Genomic DNA, 19,714 nt, shown 5'->3' with positions numbered 1-19,714 from the left:
GCATTTTCTGCTCTGCAATCTTTTAATATTCATCCTTACTTTCTTGACCCGACACTATATATTCTATAACATATTATGTATATATATGCATATATATAGTATATGAGATGAATTAGTAAGCATTTATATACTATTAACTCAGTAACAAAGTTGTGGATGAAAAAACTGATTATATACGAATATTTGTTGTTATAAGAAGAATCATTTTTTGCTACACATAGCATTTTAAAACACTGCAGTGTCTGAAATTAAACTCTACAAAAAGCCTTTCAAATGAAGAATTTATGTGTCATAATCACATCCTTAATAGAGTTTTATTTTCTCATATTCCTTTAATTCTCTTACTGAATTGAAAGCTAATAGGTTTCTAAAAGAAACTTGGTTATTATATTGCAATAGTAGTTTACAATAACAAAATTCTTTACAAAATTAAGTAATCATGGCTCAAAGACATTCATGTTTGTAGGCAACAATGTTTTATCATTAGCTCTAATCAGCTCAGTATTTTTCACTCGAAGTTAATTAGATTACTACACATTGAAGAAATGAGAAACGTAGCAGTTTATGACAGCTTACTGTGTTTTGTTTTTCAGCCAGAATGTGTTTTCTCAAATGTGAGTATACATCTTTTGAAAAGCAAAGTATTCAGTGCCTGCTAAATATTTTGTATCTCTTATGCAAAAATATAAATGTCTGAAATCCAAGTGTCTGTCTTTTCAAGGACAATTTTCAAATAAACATAGTCCAAATAATCAAAATGCCAAACCTTTCAAGTAACATTTCAGTTCTTATTGGTATCAACCAAAAGTAGTCTGATATCCTAGACACAGTAGCAATAGCACTTATATCCTGGGAAGTATCATTTCCTCCACAATCCGCAAACTGTTTGGAGTGTTTCCTGCTGTAGAAGAATCTTCAGTAGCAGATGTTGTGTCGGAGTAGTTAAGAATGCCAGTAAGGACACAACCTCCCATGTGTTGTGCATTAAATCCCACCTCTGCTTCCAATTTAACTTCCCACTGATGCACCTTGGAGGCAAAAAATAATAGCCAAAAGTTTGAGTTTGTGCTGTCCACATGGGAGAACTGGTTAGAGCTCCTTGTTCCTGGGACACCTTGGCCCAATCTGTACTAGTGTGGAAATTTGGAGAGTGAACCAATGAATGAAAAATCTCTCTCTCTCTTTTTCTCTCACTCACTCACTCTACTTTTTTTCCTAAATAAACAAGTACTCTGAAAATTCGGAATCATTTTAGTCACCAAAAATTTTGTTGTCAAAAATTAACTCAGAATCATTGACACTCATTTCAGTGAGTGCCTCCTTCCTAGCATGAATAATCTTAAATAAATTTAAGTAAACAAAAGACAAATGTCTAAAATATCCTGGGTTCCAATATAGAATGCTTGACAAGTTGTTTTCTTCCAAAATGTAGACTTTTCACAAGTCCTGCATCTTTGGTCTATTTTTAGAATTTTTGAGGATGATTTTAAGTCTATGCCATTTTTATTACCTTCATGTATTATCTTTAGTCCTAATTTTATAATGTTAGCTCCTCTGTGTTTATATAATAGTTCTTTCCTCATCCAGACCATAATTTAAATGATGGCATGGATAATCTGTTTTGCGCATCTGTGTAGTCCAAATGACCGGCAAATACTCCCATCAAAGGGCTCTTAAAACCTCATTAGGATTTTCTGTGCCTCAACCTCCCTGGAGGAAGTCTCTCACTTTGTCTTCATTAATTGCTGATAATCTATTGTGAGAAACAGTTTCTTAATGAATGAACAATTTAGGAAATAAAAGTAATATGACATTTCTTGTTCTGCCGTCAGATCTCTTAATAGTTTAATAATTCTTTTTTGAGACAAATATTTCACTTTAAAAAATTAGTCTCAGGCCCAGCATAAGAGCATAGTGGCTATAATACTTGCCACATGGATGCCGGTTCTTGTCCCAGCTGTTCTAGTTCACTTTCAGCTCCCTGCCTGTGCCTGGGAAAGCAGTGAAGGATAACCCAAAGCCTTAGGATCCTTCACTTGTTTGGGAGACCCAGAAGAATCTCTTGGCTCCTGGCTTGGGATAGGCTCAGCTCTGCCCATTGTGGCCACTTGGGGAGTAAGCCAGCAGATCTGTCTCTTCTCTCTGTAAACCTGCCTTGCTAATGAAAATAAATATATCTTTTAAAAAAGGAAAAATAGTCTCAACATTTGGAAAATACCTGTGTTCAACATAGAGATCTTCTCCCAAATGTGTGATAATTATTATATTCTCTCTTAGTTGTGCTATCCCAACAAGTAACTACACAACACTACAGAGTCAAATCAGGGTAAGAACACATGGATAATTCTATTAAAAACAACAACTCAGAGGTTGTATGTAATTTTCACTGTTGGGGATAATCTGCTTTTGCACAAAGTCAAACACACTAAGAAAACTTTGACCATGAAAATGATCAGCTCATGTGGGCTTGCCTGTCCAGCATACTTCAAGTGAGATTTTTGAATCCTCCTCTTGGATTAATTCTTTTTAAATATAGAGAATTTGCAGAAACAATGTGACAAATAATAAATGCAAAAGAAGGTCATTTAATTTGATTAAAAACAGAGTGATTTATGCAAAATATTATTAGAAATGATTATTTTAATTGAGTACGCCTGTACCTCTCAAAATTACAAAGAAAACTAGTGTGATGTGTAGAAATGATGGATGAGGGAGAAATGAAAGGCATATGAATATCTAAAGTATATTAAAACTTCCGAAAGAATGTTCAAAATTTTACATTAAGTATTGCACTTAATATGTAGAACAAAGCTGTGAGACAGGTGATATTAATTTTTCCAGGTGAAAAAAACATAAAGGCATAGTGAATTTTGCTCAATAACAAATGGCTAGACATTTCCACACTGGAACCCTGCTGATGCTCTTTGCCTCCAAAGACCAAGCTGATAGACACCAAGATGTTCTTCCAAAGTCACAAAAATTGTGCATGATTAGTGCCTTCGTATTGTGATCATGTTTGTAACGTTGGACTCAGTTTCAACTCTCTCGCCGAAGCTTTTAGAAGCCTGAGAATGTCTCTGCTGTGTCAGGAATGGCCATGAAATTTATTTTGAATACCATGTCACAAGTAGACACTCGATGGGCCATGTGTGGACAAGTTTTAAAATATGTCCATAGGGCTTCCTTCTGCCACTTTCTCCCTTGCCTTTGTCATGAGAACATCAAGTTTGAGCAGGGCTGCTCCTTCAGCTTTAGTCTCACACTGAGATGTCATTCAGTACAGATCTGAACCACTACCACACCAACCACTCCCTGAAACTAAGACACAGTAGCACAACTCTCATTGCTGGCATAATTTGAATGTTAAAACAGTATTAAAAGCACTGGATATCTTGATACTGATACAAAACAAAGTTTAGAGATTGCTAACTTCACCTATTGGGAGATAATCTAAGATCTAAATTGAATGTCATTAGCATTTTTCCAATTGAATACCTAACTTTCCAAATTTCTCTTTTCATGTATATGAAAAACAGGAAATTGTTCTACAAATGCATTTTTATCTTACATGGAACATTTGTTTTCCACATAGTTTTAATATAGTGATCCAAGAAAAGAGCTCCTGTGAAAACATAATAATATTATTATACTTATAAATTGTTTATATAAAATATAAATACATACAAATACATACACAGAAAAATAAATATTTTACATACATTTGTATACATATATATGTATATATTTCTCCCTACCATGATACTGGGTGATAGAAATTTGCCCCCTGTGTGTGAAAGTGTTGCTTTCTCTGTGTAGGCCACAGTCATGAATTAGCCTGGGTGTATTGGGAAATAATGCCTTACTGGGCATCTGTTCTGTAAAGAAATCTTTTCTATGATTGAGCAGACCTCAGATGGATCTCGCAAAATCAATAGTTCCTGTGTGGCAAGGAACCAGCAGGTTGAAGACCTCTCTGTCTTTCTCTTCTCTCCCTTTCCGAAAGTGAGCAAAAAGTGTCCTGACTGAGGAGTTAAAGGACTATTGTGACTACCTGAGGTCATTGTGTTTCACAATCTGAAATGAACAAAAACAATCTTACAATGTATGCTTTCTCTGTGAATATATAAGTACATTTATGCTGTGAATAAAAATAAAACATGCACGCAATGCACAATAGAAATGATTGCTTTCTAGCTGCATGTATCACACAAGGTTAGTATTTACAGAAAAGCTGCCTCTATTTATTATATTTACTACATAGAATAGAATATTTAGACTAGCAATTTGTTATAGAGTATTACTGCTATAACTTCCAGTGCTAATGAGGAAACAACAAATGCTGATGCGACAGGCAGTGATACATTTGAATGAAGATAGAAGATATGAGATGTCAAGTTACATGGCTCGAAGGAAGATTTCGCAGTAATTTAGTGGGAAAAGCCGAATAATGCATTCACTAGGAACATAACTCTGAGATCTAAGACAATGCAGAAATCTTAATCTGTGTGCATTGCACAGATGAGTAGGTTCATTTTTTAAGGTGCGCTTTAGTTTCATCATACATCACTATTTATCACTAATGTTGACTTGAATTTATTGATACTGCAGTTTTATTTGTAAAGGTTTATTTTATAGTTGCTTTAATTATAACTATAAAGACTGTGGGTCTGCTTTGACATTTATTATTTTATGTTCCATAATAAATAGAATATAATGCAATACTGGAGTTAGCAACAATTATACTTTTATGCAGTCCCTATTCATTACAGAAAGCACCACTTCAAATCATAAACACACCAGGTATTAACAGCAAGCATTTATAAATTGAGCATTAAGGAAGTATCCAGAATAGGCCTTTATTTATTCTGTTTTTTTTTTTAAGACACTGTCCTTTTTAAGAGTACATGCATAGCTTCCCAAACTGACAAAAGATGAAAAAAATCACAATTCATGAACTGGCCAACTTTCTTGTGTAGACAGAGATCATCTTCATTTACAGATTTCAGTATTTCTTTATGATGCATTTTTAAATGATTTTTAAAACTTGCTGAGTAATGATAGTTGCTATTTCTGTTCGCTGAACTCACTTCTGTACTATTTCTGTTAGCTGAAATCATTTCTGTAGGTTTAATTTATTTCCCAGTTTTGCAATTATCAGGTTTTTTCTCTAGGTTTGTGTTGACCTATATATACACTGAAATTTGAATTTAAAATTTCTGTGCGCAGGAGATGAAAGTTCTCCAACAGAGATAATTAGGCAATACAGATGTAGTTTTCCAACATGTACTGTAATTTCAGTGGAGGATTGTCCTCTATAATTGCTTTTAGCACGTCCTGATTTTGTCCTTGGTACCACGCTTTGAGTTCAGCAACACCTGAAACACATATTTCTCATCCTTTTGAAGAAGGTCAAGAGTCTCTGCCTGCTGCACTGTGCTGAATTTGTGAAAAAAAGACAAAGTAATCAACAGTCACGTGGGCCTGTCAGCAGTATAGCATCACATTACACATCACTCTGTTTCTATGTAATGAGGATAATCACTTTTTTCCCGAAATAGTAATAACTGTTCACTAACAGAGACCTACAACATCACTTCCTAGTTTTTGTGTAGGTCTTCACCTAATATTTGTTTTGGAATTACACAGCAGTGTTTTCAATTTGATGGAGGGAAAAAAATAAAGTGATGATAAAGTAACCTTGCATCATATTGATGCAAGCATTTTTAATTCACATTTATTTGAAAGGCGGAGTAACAAAGAAAGGGACAGGTTGAGGAAAAGAAGAATCCTTCTGCTGATTCAGTCTTGAAATGTTCACAGTAGCTGTGACTGGATTAAGCTGAAGCTAGGAATCAACATGTCCATCCAGTGTCCCAAGCAGGTGGTAAGGACTCAAGTACTTGAGCCATGATCTGACTAGCAGGTGCATGAGCAGAGAACTGGTCAGAAGGTGGCAACATCGGAATGTGGAGTCGAATTTTATAGGAATCTAAGAGTAGAATTTTCTCTTATGAAAAAAAAAATTATTTGTAAGTTGGAGTAACAGAGGCAGAAAGAGAGAGAAAGAGAGAAATATTCCAGTTGCTGATTTAGACTCCAAATGACAGCATTGGCAGGAGCTGGCCTGGTCTGAAGCTGGGAGTCAAGAGCCAGGCACTTCTACTACATCTGGGAATAAGCAGTTGGTCTGTTCTCTACTACTTCCCCAGGCACAGTGTCAGGGAGATTGATTGGAAGTGGAAGAGCCAGGACTCTAACTGGTCCCCATCTGGATGCTGTTCTCAGAGGCAGCAGCTTTGTCCACTGTGCCCCGGGTATTATTCAGCACCTATCCCAAGTTGAATTTTCTTAGAAGCAAATAGGGATTTCTTTTAGCTTCCTAGGCAACCACCTTTACTTTTTAAATTTCAAAGTCATTATCAAAACGTAATGCGTTCAAACAATTTGAAGAATATTGATTTCTAGTGAAATTAAATTTGTATCTCACTGATTCATTATCATGTAAATTATTGTACATTAACTTCTAAATTAAGTAATTTTAGTTAACAATTGGAACATTGGAAATGATACAACAGAATGGGAGAACTAGTACACAATTATGAAATAAAAGATAACAAGACAAAGATTGGCTGGTAAAAAGAAAAACACTGCTAATGATGGTGATACCTTATTTCAGAATTTAATTGGCTCAGATGAGGAAAAGTTGGACCTCTCGACAAGAGGCCAGGTATTTGACAGAGATAAAACCAGACCTTGGTAGGGAGGTAAGCTGTTGAAGAAAAGAGAAAGAAGGAGGAAACATCAAGGGCTCAGTGGTTAGTTCTATGAGCTTTGGAGGCATAGCTGAAGATCACTGTGCATGCCTACAAACAGGTCTAAACAACCTGTTAAGATTTTCTAAGCTGCCTAACATGCACAAAACCAGAACTTGCCAAAAGGATATGAGAGTTTACAACTACAATGATTGGATCAAACATTGACTCAGGCGTTGTTAAATGCCAATATTTACGAGATAGTATCGATTACTTTGTTAGCTCATTATCTATTAATTAGTTCAGTGCCACCTCTTATGTAAGTAAACTAATAAGTAAATATCCCTGGCATTCATCTCAATTTTCTTACTTGAGTTTAACAGTATGAACATGCTATTCTAGTCGGTTTTTTATACTATTGTGTTCCGCCAACCAATGGGGGCAGAATATGCAGGCCGAGAGAAGTCACGCTCTTCAGTTGGAATAGAGAATGGAATCAAGAGGAGCCAAGAACAGTATTAAAAAGCCAGATAAAATAAGTGGATTCCCACATTTCACAAGCAGGGGTTCCAGTAACTGGATAAAAGGCAATGATAAAAAAAAAAAAAGAATTAATGGGAAAAGTTCCCATAAGAGAAACAGATGGACTTTCAACTTCAGCATTGGCCACAGTCCATCAAAGAGCAGGGTGAGTGAGCCAAGCAGCTCTCTGCTGTATATTATAGTGTAAAAACAAGCAGGCAACATGAACGGTTGGAGAAAGAAGTTTAGGAAGATGAGGACAAGAGAATACTTCCCCACCATTTTCTCTTAGAAAATTAGTACTAATTATATTAGCTACCTCCTCATTATTAAAATATGGACTTGAGCAGAAATTCCTTTCTTATCTGGGAGGCATTCGGGCCCAATTAGAGACCTATTTAATCAGGATCTTCAGTTTAGCAAGACCTCTACATTGCCTGTGTTCCTGAAAATGAGGAAGGCATTAGGATTTCATTCAACGCTGTGGTCAAAGAACTTAATCACAATTCGGTAACAAGGGAGCTTATGAATTTTTGTCATATGTCCTTTAGAAGAGAACCTGAATGCCTGGAAGGGATTTGGCCTGCAGAGAAGCATGGCTCCTGAAAAGATAATGGTATCTGTGACAGAGGCATTCCTGATGACTTTTTTACAACAGATGAATTGCACTGGGAGTCTGGATCTCTTCCAGCCCTATGGATGCAGCAGCAGCAGCCTTGGTGGCCAGGGGTCCTGAGAATGGGATAGACTCCCTGACACCTGCGGTGGGACAGGTTAACTTGCCTTACTCTACTAAAAAAACAATAAAGAAGGAAGCAAAAACTCAGCAAAAAGGAGGAAAAGAAAAATGTGGAGGATTAAGTGCTTACAGAGAAAGAACAGGAATGTAAATCCCCATAGCATCTGATAGGGAAAAAGAACTGGGGAGACAGACTGTTATCATCAAGCAAAAACAAACAAAGAATAAATAAAGACATGTCTGCATGCAAATTTATATGCTGAGATCACAAAACAGATTTCAATTTAAAAATTCAATGAGTGAATTAAGGAAAATGTGGTGATAGGTAAGAATCGTTATCGTAAAGGACTAGAAACAATTAAAAATACATAGCAAAATTTTAAAAAGTTAATTTTAAAAAATAACACTGCGTAAAGATAGACTCAGTATCTTGGGTGAGGAATTTATAGGAGCTATAGTGGAAAAGGAAAAGAGGGCAGAAATCCAATATGCAGTTTTTTTTCTGAGTTTATGGTGTATACTAAGGATTCCGGGAAAGCTTGAATACCAAAGGAATTACCTGTATATGTACTGCTAAAATTTGAAAAACCCAAACCTAAAAAATATTCCTCAATTCCTTGCAGAACTTAAAAAATAAATAAATAAATAAAAATAATAGATTTGGCACCAGATTTCTAATTTGACACATTAGAAGAAAACTGAAGGAAAAAAGTGAAAAAGCCAAGAAGTAAGTATATATCATCCAAAATATCATCAGTCTTTCAGGCAGAGGTAACAGGGTGGCATCTTACAAGAAAGCCAGACCTCTATGTAGTCTTTTCAGAGATCTATAACTAAATTCTATTATTCGATGGCTCAAGAAAAATGCACATTTTTCTCACAGTTTGGCGTCTAGGAAGGATAAGATCAGGCGCTGGGATATTTGGACCCTAGGAAAGCACCGTAGCTCACATACAGCACCTTTTTGTTATAACCTCAAAAGACAGAAAGAACAGGGGTTGGGGTCTCACACTGGCACGCTCGATGATGGCACTCAGGTCATTCATGATGACTCTTTCCTCATGAATCACCACGGGAACTGGAATTTTAATACACTGACAAGGATGGGGGGATGGAATATCATCCCATTCAAGTAACAATGTCAGAGTTATGCCTATCATGCATTCTGTGCTACCAAAATGTTCTTAATTACTAAAACTACTCTTGTTAAGTCAAAGCAGACCTCAAGGAAGGAGAAGGTGATATGCGAAAGAAAAAAAAATCAAGCATTTAATATTGCAAAGTCTGTTTTGTGTGTGCACACGTGTGTGTATGAGAGTGTGTGTGCACGCGCGAGTGAGAGAGAGGGAGAAAGAGAGAAAACTAAGTGAATAATGTTACTGTGCTTGGAATTTACATTAGAATACTAAATAAAAAGTGTTGTAATAGACGAATAGACGAAGTGTTCTTAATGAAAAACACAATAATTGCATGTAATCAAGAGCTGTAAGTGGTCCGAGTAAAGCTAAGCAACTGGGGGAGAACACAGTCCACAGAGTGACAGCATCGTCCTCTTTAGGCTGGGAAGGAGAATGATATACAAGAGACAATCTTTAAAGTCTGTTCAAACTCAGGGGAGAGGCATTAGCTACTTAGGACGTAGAGTAAGATAAGTATAGTTATTTATTTCCAGAAAATAGAGAAATTCATTTGATAACAAAACTAGGAAATGCATGTCTCCTAGAATGGGGAAAAGGGGTGGGGGCAAAAACAATTCTCAAACATAGGCTGGTACCTCTGATAAGGCATGCAAACCAAAAATAGAGATTTGATGCCAAGAAGCAAAAAATGTGTTAGAGTTACTTAAATTGCTCCCAAGTGACAAAGGGGGTAAATATTTAATATTGATATTGCTGTCAGTGACTTCTAATACTTGATAATTCAATAACTGTATTCAGTATAAAACTATGCACTCATTGCCACGAACAGTTTTTTTATATACTTATATTGATCCAAAATATCTGATAATTTGAGGTTTCTAATTGCTTGTATTCAACTGCTAAATACAGGGGTAAATATTTTCATCAAATAGCATTAATATGAATAAATAAAAATAGCCCTTTTACAAGTTAAAGATATAACAGGAATAATCTGCAGAGTTAATTACTCTGAAGTATGATTAGAATTTTAATACACATACAAATATATGCTTAAAATTCGTTTCAATGGCTCTGAATACTTAGTGGAATTGTTGGAATTCTCTTTTCTAACAGCAACATATTCTAAATGATTATCAGTCTCAGCCTCCATGTTTTAGTCTTCTGGAATTACTTAACTAATCAAGAACTTATTTCAGTCATGTAAAGACTGACAGGAAAAAAGAGTTTGGATCACAAGGTGATGTAACTGTGATCCCGATTCCCTCAGCTATAAAATGGGAGCATGAATAACTGAATTGTCAAGTGTCATCTGACTCTGCGTACCTCACTTCAGGTCTCTGGGTCTCTGCATGCCTCGCTTCCAGGCCGCTGTGTCTCTGCATGCCTCACTTCGGGTCTCTGGGTCTCTGCATACCTCGCTTCTGTGTCTCTGGGTCTCTGCATACCTCGCTTCCGGGTCTCTGGATCTCTGCATGCCTCGCTTCCGGGTCTCTGGATCTCTGCATGCCTCGCTTCCGGGTCCCTGGGTCTCTGAATGCCTCGCTTCCGGGTCTCTGGATCTCTGCATGCCTCGCTTCCGGGTCTCTGGGTCTCTGAATGCCTCACTTCCGTGTCTCAGATGCAACACAGCCACCCAAGAGAGTAAGCAACCGCTTCTCATAGCTCGACTTCTAGCTCTACCCAGTCCACTTCGGAATACTTCAGGAAAAAAATAAATTCAAAAGAGAAATAAACAGAAGCAGGAATGGAAAATTTGTACATGCATCCACCAACGTTTCTAGATTAGTGATGAAAAAGCAAAAATCATTTCTCACACAGGTATTGTAACTGTCATAGTATTTTCATTCTGCAAACCAATATTATTATCAATAAAACATAGTTCTTAACATAAAAAATTTAGATACATCTTTTGTAAGTTCATATTAGCAATACAAAATAGATACATTACTAATGTAATGATTTGGTCTTTAATTTTATGTCTTTTAATCAGTCATTTAGCATATGGATTGAGGTGCACTTTTTATATTTACACTGAATTTCTTGCTTTTCTGCAGAAATGTAACTTCAGGATCCAGGAAACCTAAGGGAAAACTGTGTACTTTATCTCACAAACACCAGTAGTTTGGGGCAGGTTTAGAGCCTTCCTTGTAGGCAAAGCTGACTGATTAAATTGAGTATTTTCTTTTGGAATCCCCAGTGTTCAATATGGCACAGTAAGCTTAAATCTTTTCTTTCTTGTTTTTATATGCAGGAAATTTCCTTACTAGAAGTAAAGCTTCTTTTCCTTAAATTGTAGTTAAACATTATGCTTTAAAAGGGTATCTATCTACTGTTTCAAACTTAAGGCTTAGGAAAATGGAATTTGCTTATTAATTTTACTCGCATCTGTATATCATAAACACATACTTTACAATAGATTTTTCAACTATTTTATAGATTTGAACAGTTTTTCTTTGTACATCTGAGAGATAATACTTACAGTACATTTCAGTGTGAATTCAAGTTTCTGGAATTTTACAATCATGTAGATTTCTTTTTCTTTTGCATAAAACTGTACTTGAGAATTTGCCTAAAGGAACCGAAGCTCTGTTTTTATTATTTAAAAAAATGAAGCAGTATCTTCACATAAGTTGCTTTCAAGTGGCAGCTAATATCATTCAACAGTTTTTTTGATTTTATTTGCTCTGTTAGTTCCCACTTTAGGGTTATCGTAATTGGTCAGAAATTTAGGGCAAAAGTTTAAGTTAGAAATCCCAACTTATCTCTTCTTGATATATTTTTTACACCTATTTATTCAAAATGTGGAATTCTAGAAGGCATGAGGATATCAGATGTCCCTAATCCAATTTCATAACCTAATCTGTAAACATTGGCTTTCTAGACACAAAAATAACTTGTGTTGGATGAAATATGGACTAGTTATTTACAAAGTTTGATTTATTTATGAATTTATTTATTTAAAAGGCACATTGAAGGAATTGGATAAGAGAGAGAGAGGTATCGGGCCCAGCATGATATCTTTGTGATGAAAGTCCTCACCTCGAATGGGCCAGCATCCCATATGGGCACTGGTTCTAATCCTGGCTGCCCCACTTTCCATCCAGCTCCCTGCTTGTGGCCTGGGAAAGCAGTCAAAGACAGCCCAAAGCCTTTGGACTCTGCACCCGTGTGGGAGACCTGGAAGAGGCTACTGGCTCCTGGCTTCAGATTGGCTCAGCTCTGGGCATTGCATCCCCTTGAGGAGTGAATAAGTGAATGGAAAGATCCTCCTCTCTGTCTTTCCTCCTTTCTGTATATCTGCCTTTCTAATACAAATAAATCTTAAAAGAGAGAGGTATCTTCCATTCGTAGTTCATTCCCAAAATACCTCCAAAATTTGAGGATGCACCAGGCAGAAGCCAGGAGCAAGGAACACCTTTAATGTCTTTCACACAGATGACAGGAACCCAAGAAACTGGAACATGTTCTGGTGTCTCCTAGGGTACACATTAGCAACCCAATGGGTCTAAGCTGAGGAGGAACTCAATTCCAGACACCCAATCTCAGGCATCCCCAAAGCCACGGGTGTCCCACTGAACCACCATGTGAGCTCCTGGAGTACATTTAAATCTTCATTTTTGGGGCCAGCATGTTGGCTCAACTCGCTAATCCCCCGCCTTTAAGCACAGGCATTTTGAATAGGTGCCGTATGTCCTGGCTGCTTCACTTATCATCCAGGTCCCTGCTGTGGCCAGCGAAGCAGTAGAGGACAGCGCAAAGGCTGGGGACCCTGAACCCATGTGTGAGACAAGGAAGAAGTCCTTCACTCCTGGCTTCAGATGGGGGCTCCAGAAGTTTTGATCATTTGAGGAGTTAACCAACAGATGGAAGATCTTTCTCTCTGTTGCTGTTTCTCTCTGTAAATCTGCTTTTCTGTTAAAAAGAAACAAATCTTTTCTAAAAAAAATCATTTTTTTTATTATGTTGTGCTATTTTCCAAAGTGATTTGTGGCTTTAGAGAACTAACATTCAGTGTGTATAATTATTTAGATGTTTAAACACTACCATCATTTTCCTATGCAAGGTTATTTTTTTCCCTATTTGACCTAATCTCTTCACTATTCTTCCCATACATCATTCCTAGGCCTGTCACTGCTGGTGCATGCCTGGTTTTAGTCCATGGTATGCTTGGTTTTAGTCCATGCATAAATTGTTGGTAAATTTTGTAAATAACAGCTATTTTATATACATGAGGATTATTAGTTATTGTCAGACTGTTAGAAAGGGCCTAACTTACTGATGATGTGCTATATAATTTTTTTTTAATTTTTTATTGGAAAGTTAGATACACAGAGGAGAGACAGAGAGAAAGCTCTTTGTCCACTAATTCAAATTGATTGCAACAGCCAATGCTGAGCTGATCCGAAGCTTGGAGCCTAGAGCCTCTTCCTGGGTTTCTTACGCAGGTGCAGGGTCCAAAGGCTTTGGGCTGTCCATGACTGCTTTCTCAGGCCACAAGCAGGAGCTGTAGAGGGAAAGAGGGGCCACCGGGACTAGAACAGGTGGCCATTTGGGATCCTGGCACTTGTAAGGCTAGGACTTTAGCTGCTCCCATTTCTTGAGTGGTTTGTTTTAGTGTTTTGGTTGTTCTGGAGATCTTTGTATGTCCTGGAGATTAGTCCCCTATCCCCTATATAGTGTGCAAAGTTCTTCTCCCATTCTGTGGGTTGCTTTTTTACTTTGCTGATTGTTTCCCTTGCTGTGCAGAAGCTTTTTAGTTTGATATAGTCCCATTTGTTTATTTTGGTCTTTATTGCTAGTACTTTTGTCTCCTTTTAAGAAGTCAGGTCCTACACCTAAATCTTGCAGGGTGTTTCCTACATTTTCTTCCAAGAGTTTGAAGGTTTCTGGATGTAGGTTTAGGTCTTTTATCCATGTAGACTTGATCTTAGTGCATGGGGAGAGATGTATATCTATCTTCTTGTTTCTGCAGGCTATCAACCAGTTGTCCCAACAGCATTTATTGAGGAGACCTTCCCATTTGCTTGGATTGTCATTTGTCTTTTTGTCAAAAATTATTGGGTTGTATCTGTGTGGGTTCCCTTCCGTTGTTTCTATTCTGCTCCATTGATCCTCCTCTGTGTCTTTGTGCCAGTACCAGGCTGTTTCCATAACCACTGCCCTATAGTATGTCCAGAGGTCCAAGACTGTGATTTCCCCCTGTTAACTTCCTATTCTTCAGTATTGTTCTAGCTATTCGTGGTTTTTTCTGTTTCCAAATGAACCTTTGTATCATTTTTTCCAATTCAATGAAGAATGTTTTGGGTATTTTGATTGGGATTGTGTTGAATGTATATATTGCTTTTGGTAATATAGACATTTTAATGATATTGATTTTGCCTATCCAGGAACATGGGATGTTGCTCCATCTTTTGTGGTCTTATTCAATTTCTTTTTTAAGTATTTTGTAGTTGTCTTCAAAAAAGGTCTCCTACATTTTTGGTTAGATTTATGTTTAGATACTTCATACTTTTCTCTGTTATTTTGAATGGTATCTTGCTGGTTGGATCTTTTTCCATCTTGGGGCTGTTCACATACACTATGGCTGTTGATTTTTGTTCATTTATTTTGTACCCTGCCACTCTACCAAACTCTCATATAAGTCCTAGCAGTCTCTGTATTGAGTCTCTTGGTTCTTCTATGTAAAGAATCATGTCATCTGCAAATAATGAAAACTTGACTTCTTCATTTCCCATTTGAATTCCTTTAATTTTTTTTTTACTTGTCTTATGTCCTCAGTGAGTACCTCTAGGACTATGTTGAATAGCAGTGTTGATAGCGGGCATCATTGTCTTGTTCCAGATCTCAGTGGAAAGGGATCCATTTTTCTCCCTTCAGTATGATGCTGGCGTTGTGTTTTTCCTATATTGCTTTGATTATGTTGTGAACTGTTCCTTCTATGCCTACCTTGGTTAGGATTGTTAACATAAAGTGGTGTTGGATTTTGTCAAAAGTGCTTTCTGCATCTATTGATACTATTGTATGATTTTTGGCTTTCAATTTTTGGATGTGATGTATCACATTTATGGATTTCCATCTGTTAAACCATCCCTGCATTCCCGGGATGAATCCTACTTGGTCCAGATGAATGATATGTCTGACTTTTTTTGAATTCTATTGGCTAGGATTTTGTTGAAAATCTTAGCATCAGTGTTCATCAGGGAGACAGGTCTGTAGTCTTCCTTCTCTGTTAATTCTCTATCCAGTTTTGGGATTAACATGATGTTGGCTTCATAGAATGAGTTTGGAAGGGTTGCTTCCTTTTCTATTGCTTTGAAGAGCTTGTGGAGGATTGTGGTTAACTCTGTTTGGAATGTTTTGTAGAATCCTGCGGTCATTGGGACCTTGGCTTTTCTTTGTTGGGAGATCGTTAATCACTGACTCTATCTCTGCTTCGGTTACAGGTTTATTCGAGTCTTCTGTTGCCTCTGGGGTAAGTTTTGGTCAGTGGTGAGCATGTAGGAACCTTTCCATTTCCAAGTGGTTTTCAGATTTGTTGGAGTACAGTTCTTTGTAATGATTTCTAATTATTTTCTTGATGGTTGCAGTGTCTGCTGTTATGTTGCCTTTTTCATCTTTGATGCTGCTAATTCTCGCTTTCTCTTGTTGTTTCTTTGTCAATCGGGTCAGTTTGGTGTCTATTTTATTTATCTTCTGAAGAAACCAGCTTTTTGACTTGATGTTGTCATTCAAATCCTGCATAGCCTTCGTGGTTTTGTTCAAAATTTTCTACTGTTGATTAATAATCTGCCTGTTTTCATTCTGGGAATCTTCCACTTCGGATATCCTGTCTTCTGCTCTAATAATTCTGTTGGATAAGTTCTCAACTCTGTGCTTCAGTTCGAGGATCTCATTTCTGATTAATTTTGTTTCTGTGATCATGTGGTTTCTTAATTCCTTAAGTTCTTCACATTGTTTTTCATTGTCTCTGAAGAGTTTTATAATTATTTTTCTGAACTTCTTGTCTGATAGGTCATCAATTTTTTCATCTGTAATCTCTGCAATTGACCAGGCTTTTTGGTGACTTTTTGGGGTGGCACTGGCGCCTTCCTCTGACTCATTTATATTCCTGTGACCTTGCCCCATGTCTGTGTGATATAGGTATTGCTGGATTGCTGGCTTCAAACCCCTGTCCTCTGCTGCCACCTAGTGGGTGACCTGAGGTCTTGCTGACCTTGATTTTTTTTTTTTTTTCTTTGTGGTACCTGGATTCCCCTCCGCCTATTTCTTCAGTCTGTGGTCTTGTGGGCAGTTTAAAACTGGGCGATATTTACGGTAGCTTTTGAGTGTCCCTTCTGTGGAGTTCTCGTGGCCCTGGGATTGGCGCCATCCAGTGCTGGGAGCTCCAGTTCCCAGGATCGCCCAGGCTCTTTGTTTCTGTGCCTAGTTACCCTCTCTGGACCGTCTGCCCAGATCCAAGCCAAGAGTTCAGGCACCTTTCACCCATTTTGTCCCAAAATCTGCCTGTCCGTCACCTCCTGCCAAGGGTGGGCACTTCCCTATGTTAGCCACTCACTGAGGTTTGCTCCCCGAATTTCGCTCACCTGATTTCTCTCGAGTCTCTGCAGCCCAGGGCTCCCTCTTTGTCCTTCTTAGGTTGCTGATCCAAGTCTTGGAGTTTGTTTTGCTGCCTTGTGCCGTTTTTCTCAGTCCTGGTGGGACTGGGGGATTTCCCACAATATTCCCCGTGGTTTTCTTCCTCTTGGGCTCACTTCAAACTGCTCCCGTCCCTAACTTTTAGGACCCTCAGTTACATCGGTCTAACTCCGTTGGCCATCTTAACTCCTCCCTCCCAACAGTATTTTTTTTTAAAGATATGCAGATAGTAATATTTAAATAGTTTCTCAGGAATTTCAGCGTTTTATTAATTCTTTTCTAGCAGTAAGAAGATATGTGCTCTGAAACAGTCATTTAAGAAAGCCATTCTGTACAAGCTGATAGTGATGGAAAACACCTTGCATAATCACTATGATGCCCCAGCTGCGTCGTAGTTTTGAGTGAAGACTGGAACATCAGAAGAGATGTAGGAAGATTATTAGGTTTCATTGTGCTCAGCAGCTATGACAGTTTGCTGGGTTTTGGATCAATTTGAGAAAGATTAAGCAAAATATATCACAAACAATCGTGTAGTGAGAAAAAAGTTGACCATATCAATGTTGATTAGGCATGATAAGGTTTTAATCAATTATGGTAGGAACCTGGATACTAGGAAACTGCCGCTATACTAAATTTGTGAAATTCTTTCATGTTGTAGATGAAAGAATCTCTTCTTTATTTGTCTTCACTTGTTAGAAAGAAAACAGTGGAATTGTGTGTTTCTCTTTAGTAGGGTCACCAATATTGTTTATGAGGGCTCAAGCCTCATGACCTCATTACTTTCCAAAGTCCTACTTTGCTCAGTGACTGGTTCAATTTCGAGTTCTCACATACAAAACATAGAAAAGCATTTGAGGATGATTCGTAAGTGAATATCAAGAGAGAAATAAGATTTATTTTCATGCAACACAAAAGTACATACAGAGGAGGGAGAGAGGGCGAACTAAAGTGTGTGTTGCAGCCAGTGAGGTTTGGAGATGTCTTTTTACATGAGTTGGAAACAAAGGGTATGATTTCTTGGGCAAGGTGGAGTATTCATAGGGAGTGGAGTCTAGGTCAGCATTTTAGTATCTTGCATTTCCTTCCCTTTTAGAAATCTTGGAAATGTTTTTACATCAGTTGCCTGCCGGGCATAGGGGTATCAGCCATGATAATTTAGTTATAGTAGTATGATAATTAGGCATGGCTCAGCACAGGGATGCATCTGATAGCCATGCTGTATTCTCTGGATGCTAATGGTTCTGGAGGATGCCTACATGGAAACTGCAGTGGCTGATGGGGTGATGTGGAAGTAGAGCAGGTGGACTTCACAGACAAGGCTACAGAGAGATGCTGAAAACCTGAGTTCTTGCTTGGTGGTTCCCTCCCAAATTCCTCCTCCCTTGCTGCATCCCCCACACTCAGACCATCCATAAGTTTTCATCTCTTAATTTTTATGAGAGGTCAAAGGAGGAAGGTTCAACCTCTGTAACTTTTACATTCTGTGGCAAGCAATCATCTTTCCTAATAAAGAATGAAAGTATCTTGACAATGTGCTGTGGGAGTTCCAATGGAGGAGACAGTGGGACAGCACCAGGAGTTGATAATAAGTGAAATGAATCCTACATAAACATCCCTTTTACATGAAACTGTTGAATTTTAAAAGAAAGAAATTACACAATCAGAATATATGTGCACGGACCAAAAAGAAGGAGTAAGAATTTTGTTGGAGAAAGAACACTTTTTACTTTTTATCAAATGGTGGAAGCTGAGGAACTGAAATTTCTAACATCCTGGAGACACTAGTAGTGATCACAAATGCTTTCAGTATCTTCCACAAGCCTACTGTTGCTAATGTAAGTGCAGAGGGTTCATTAATCACAATGCTTCTGCTTGCTCTGCCTGTGGATACTCCAGGGCTAGTTGGTTTACCATGACCACTTTATGTAGATAATCTAATGAATCTTCTAGTTGCTACAGGGCATGACCAACAGTCTAGTCTAAGATGGCCAAGGTAACAAATAGATTTCTCAAAGTGACACCATGGTTTGTAGCAAGATTTTTTTTCCTTCACTATTATGGTGGAAATGTTTACCAAGGGGGGTTTCCTGCCAACGACAACTTTCCCAAAGAGATAATATAGGAAATAGAAAAAGAACTTTAGCTGGGAAATACCAGCCATATGTCTGTCTTTACCTGGGTGAAGTATGTGGCAAAGGCAAACATTTTATTTATCGTTTAGTCTTGAAAATAGACTTGTCTTCAACTGGCTCACAGGAGTAGGTAGAATTATCCCTAAGATGTGCTTGTAAAGATTCAAGGCCTGGAGCTTCCTTGACTAATGTACCCAACTACAAATTTCTTGTAATTTAACTAAGGTAGGATTGCTAATGTTCACCTTATACAATTCACTCCATTTCAGCTGTAACTGGTCAGAGATGAATTCCTGTCTCCATGTTTTTAAGAAAACTAGATTTCCTAGTGAGCTTGGGTATTTATTCTGTTTAGGATATACTAGCTGAAGAATCTTGTTGGTGTCCTCTAATGCATTTTTCCCAGAGACAGCAAGCATTCCCAGTAGTCACAGAATGGCAGAATTTGTTTGACACACGTAGTCAGGAGTCTGTTTTGTAGGGAATTAAAAAGGTCTTTCATAAAGGTGATGAAATATGCCAGTGAGACATTCCTATTAAAGGGAATAAAAGAATGGAGATTTAAAAGCACAAAGCGAAAAATGGATTAGGCAATTTTAGGATATCCATGTCCAAATGAACACAGAAACAGGGAGACAACCACGCACTTCATGGTGTGAGAGCTTGTCCCTTGCAGTTTTATCAGTCCTCTTCACAAAGGACTCAAATGTGTCCAATCTACATTGCTTTGGCTTTCAATTTTCCCACCTGAAATACTTGTTTGTAGGGGCCAGTATGGTTGTATTAAGAGCAGTT

At 37.7% G+C, this 19,714-nt stretch overlaps 1 protein-coding gene across 15 annotated transcripts in view; it reads left to right on the top strand.

Annotated features, from left to right (window-relative positions):
- RALYL (RALY RNA binding protein like) overlaps positions 1-19,714 on the top strand; it is a 632,446-nt gene that overhangs the window by 320,192 nt on the left and 292,540 nt on the right. The gene's annotated exons all lie outside the window — the stretch shown is intronic.

Source organism: Ochotona curzoniae, unplaced genomic scaffold, assembly GCF_017591425.1.
Source record: "Ochotona curzoniae isolate NIBS_2020 unplaced genomic scaffold, NIBS_Ocur_1.0 contig_1071, whole genome shotgun sequence".
NCBI classification, from domain to species: Eukaryota; Metazoa; Chordata; class Mammalia; order Lagomorpha; family Ochotonidae; genus Ochotona; species Ochotona curzoniae.
Note: the sequence above shows the minus strand (reverse complement) of the source record. Positions and strands in the feature narration are given on the sequence as shown.